We start from the raw sequence: 3905 nt of genomic DNA, 5'->3' as shown, positions 1-3905 counted from the left end.
CCAAAATTGACTCGATCTTACCCCAGGGTGAGGGTTTTGTACTCTTGGCGTTCTAAAACCTACCCGCGTACAGCGTTTTTTCAATCTGTGCTGTCACGTGATACGATCCGCCGGAGAAACTCGGATCCATTTGGAGATTTGGAACACAGCCCCTGGCCGGCTGTCTGCCGGTCGAACGACATACCGCGTCGTATCGTGCACGTACCGTGGTCGTACACACAGTACATAGTCGTCGCGGTGGACCCCGACCTGAGCGTCGGTTGCTTCAACGCTGCCAGCAGCTGGGCCTTCGTCCGTTCGAGGACACGCCTCGCCAGCCGGAAGGCGTCCGCTCCGATCGCCGCGAGGCACCCGCTTCGCCGCGGCGAAGCGGGTGCCTCGACGAGTTCGTTCGAGCCGCGCGATCCTTCAAGCCGCCGCGAGGACACGCGGTGGTAACTGATTTTTTTTATTAAACGTTGAGTGCGGTGCCGCGTGCCTCACTAAACTCTTTACGGGAACCACGGGAACCGACATCTAAACAAACACTGGCACTGGCGCGCGCCAGAAAACAAACAAAAGATGAGGTAAACGGGACACACGAATCGCGCAAAGAGCAGAAAAACAGAAACCTGTTACCCCGCGCCACTTCCTAAGTACTTACTATGACTGACTAACTAACACAAGCAACAAGCCCTCTTCAGAACGCGAAACGCGAAGACGGCGACCACGACAGAAAACAAAATGGCGAAGCTTTTGTTTGTTGTTTTGTTGTGGTATCCGAACGGAAGTTACGATTTTGTAAAACGTTTGTAAACAATTGCGACATTCATTCAATGGATTGTTTCTTAAACCTAAAAATATCTAATTCAAAAGGCGATTTAAAAAAATCGCGAAGATTTTAAAACCAACATCTAAGCTGTCACTCATTCTATTGGCCAATGAGAAGCTGAGTTGAATGACCATCGCTACCAATGAGAAGCCGAGCTGAATGACCATGGAATTTGCGCGCAAAACTTCAAATAAATCTCTCGCCGTCAATATTGCTCTAAACAATTTTTTTTTCGCGTAAAATTCATTTTTTGACACGCGTGTTCCAACCAGACTGTTTAAAAAAAACTTTTTTTTTCTTTTCAGGGGCCCTTTAAGGATTAATAAATTGATGAAAAGATCCAGGTCCATTCCAAGTTTGAATACAATGAAACGTGATCAAACAGGCGTGACGGACAATGACGAAGGACAGAACACAAACATGCCTTGCCCTTGTCCGTCACACCTGTTTAATCATGCTTCACTTGTACGAACTAGCATAGCGCACCACTTTGCATGAATATAACGAGATCAGAAAGCACATCAGTAGCAGGGGATAATCTGTTAACACAAATTTGCATTCGAACAACCGGAGACAATTTCACATGAGTAGAAAGTAAAACACATAACGGCCCCTAAAATCAGAAGGCAATGCATGAAAATTAAGAAATTATGCAAAATCACCATCCAGAAGGCCATGAATGGTTCTACATAAAAATAATGCATTGTAAGCAATTCTTTTTTATAGGTTCTGCAGGGAAAGTATTTTAAGGATGTATTTATACTCGTAAGTACATAGGCTTCCAAAGTACTCATCATAAATAATATGAATAGGTCACTTTTGTGCCTTTTTCTATGTGTCATGTCAAATCTAATCGAATTCCAAGCCACAGTACAAGACTTAAGTTGAACTTAAACTAAGGAACAAACTAGCCTAACAGCACATGCAGGATTAGCACCATCCAACGGGCTTGTGATTGGCCCCCTTGGCCTGTAGCTTCACCGCTTAGTCCAGCTTAGGGCGAGACGGAGTATAGAAGTTCACACAGGGCACAAAATACACCTGGAGATGCTCCAAGAGTCGACTGATGCCTGACAGTGCCGCGGCACATGACACTTCACCGTCAGCTCAAACACTGGCAACCACTCGCAGGTCGCCTGCTTGAGGCCCTGTACAATGGGCTTGGCAGGCTTCATGAACAGCTTGAAAGGACCTTGAGTGACGATTGGTAGCACTGCTGCACACAACACTCCACTGTCAGTTCAAATGCTCGCAGAAACGCACAGTTTGAAGGGTTGGCACCTTGCATGCTGCACTTGGAAGATTCCTTGCACAGTTCAGAAGAGCTCTGACGGACGCCTGGCAGCATTGTTGCACACAACACCGCACTGTCAGCTCGAATGCCAGCAGCAATACACAGCTCATCTGCGTGAGGCCTTCCACACAGCATTTGGGAAAGCTCTCAGTCAGCTCAAAAGAGTCCTGATCAACACCCGGCAATTTTGTTGCCCACAAAACATAACTGTCAGCTTAAACGCAGACACTAACGCACAGTTCAATTGCCAGAGGCCTTTCAGAATGCAGCCTGCAGAGGTTGGAAATCATACGAGGGCCTCAAAGAAGCTACAAAAGCTATGTTAAAGGCCTACAGCACATGTAGAAGTGGAAGGATGACATGTCTGCTTTTGTAGTCCAGTCTGAGGTATTGAACAGCAGTGTCAAGTTCGGAAAGGTTGTACATTTTAGTCACGTGCGTGAGGGAATCGCACTGCCAGATGCCGATGGCCGACGACTTGATCGGCAGTTCAAAAAAATCTGTCATGTTTGGCAGAATGCTTGCCTTGAACCTGTCTTCAAGGAGCTTCAAGACGACAACTGCAGACTCGTTCAGCATGAAGCACTGACCTGCTTTGACAATGCGTTTCGGTTCCGAAATCTCAGGTTGATACAAATGTCTGACTTCAGACATTCGTCTGCTGATCTGCGCTAAAGGCTTGCTTGTTGAACGTAGCATTTTCTTAACCTTACCCAGGAAACTTTCAAAAGAAAACGCACTAAAACTGTCAAGAGGGCCATGGTCCAAACACTGCTCAGCCAGATGGCTGAGCGTGTGCACGTTGTAAACGAGCTGCTTGGCCCCATACAAGGTGCCAAACTCCTGCACAAAGTACCTAACAAGGTCCCTGGCAAATCCGTTATAAATCTCGTAATGTGCAGGAGATACAAGAATTCTCACTGCCACATGCAGCATTAAAAAGTGACGGTACTGATCGTTTGGCAACACATGCTTCAAAACCACAGGTCCCACATACAAGAGGAAGTTCGAAACTCTGTGGCCTTCCACCGGTCAAGTTCCTCAGTGCCTCTTGGCTTCCTTTGAAAGTTTCTGGGGAAACGCTTACTGCAACTTCGAAGTAAATCATTCAAATTTTCACGCTGCTGTCGACTTAGGCGTCTCCCGAACCCTTGGCTAACCCAGTTTCTCAGAAGGCGCCGCATAACGCCAAGACAGACGAGATGCATGTACTCCGTAGGAAACCATGACACCATGTCGACATCTAAAGATTCAAATGGCGACGTTCCCGTGTGATGGTGCTCGTCTTCCTGAGACCGGAACGACTCGTTGGTGCGTTGTGGTGAGTGTAAATCAGGAAATGTCATTCGACCCTCGAGATGCAGGCCCCTCTGACTGCACCGTTCGCAGGCGTGATAGCCAGTGTGCCCAACTATTTGCTTGATAAAGCTTCTTGCGGGTGCGTCGCACACCATGGCCGTGATGCTGACAGTGATGTGGCTCCCCTTGAAGACCATGCCATGCACTGTGAGCTTGCGGGCTTCTTCAAGAAATGCGTACAGGTACTGCTCCAGATTTGGGGGCTTTCCTGTGCCGCAGTATAAACTGACCATAAAAGGTGACGGCAGAGGAGTCAAATTCGTTATCCGGCATAATAAGGGCCAGAAGCTCACCTGTGAGCTTTTGAACAGGGGCAGACCGTCAATGTTCCTTTGGAGCTTAATCTCCTTAGGAATGGGGCAGCCTTGCAATGACTGACGGATGCCTTCTTCTAAGCCGAAATGCACAAACTTGTCACATTGCTCTAGTCGGGACTTCCGT

The 3905-nt window shown here is 47.6% G+C and overlaps 1 pseudogene; it reads right to left on the bottom strand.

The window, feature by feature from the left end:
- Positions 1-2435: 2435 nt before the first annotated feature.
- LOC121046855 lies at positions 2436-3556 on the bottom strand (annotated as a pseudogene).
- Between the last annotated feature and the right edge of the window lie 349 nt (positions 3557-3905).

The sequence above is a fragment of the Ixodes scapularis genome, unplaced genomic scaffold (assembly GCF_016920785.2).
Source record: "Ixodes scapularis isolate PalLabHiFi unplaced genomic scaffold, ASM1692078v2 PGA_scaffold1__304_contigs__length_218370807, whole genome shotgun sequence".
Classification (NCBI taxonomy): Eukaryota; Metazoa; Arthropoda; class Arachnida; order Ixodida; family Ixodidae; genus Ixodes; species Ixodes scapularis.
Note: the sequence above shows the minus strand (reverse complement) of the source record. Positions and strands in the feature narration are given on the sequence as shown.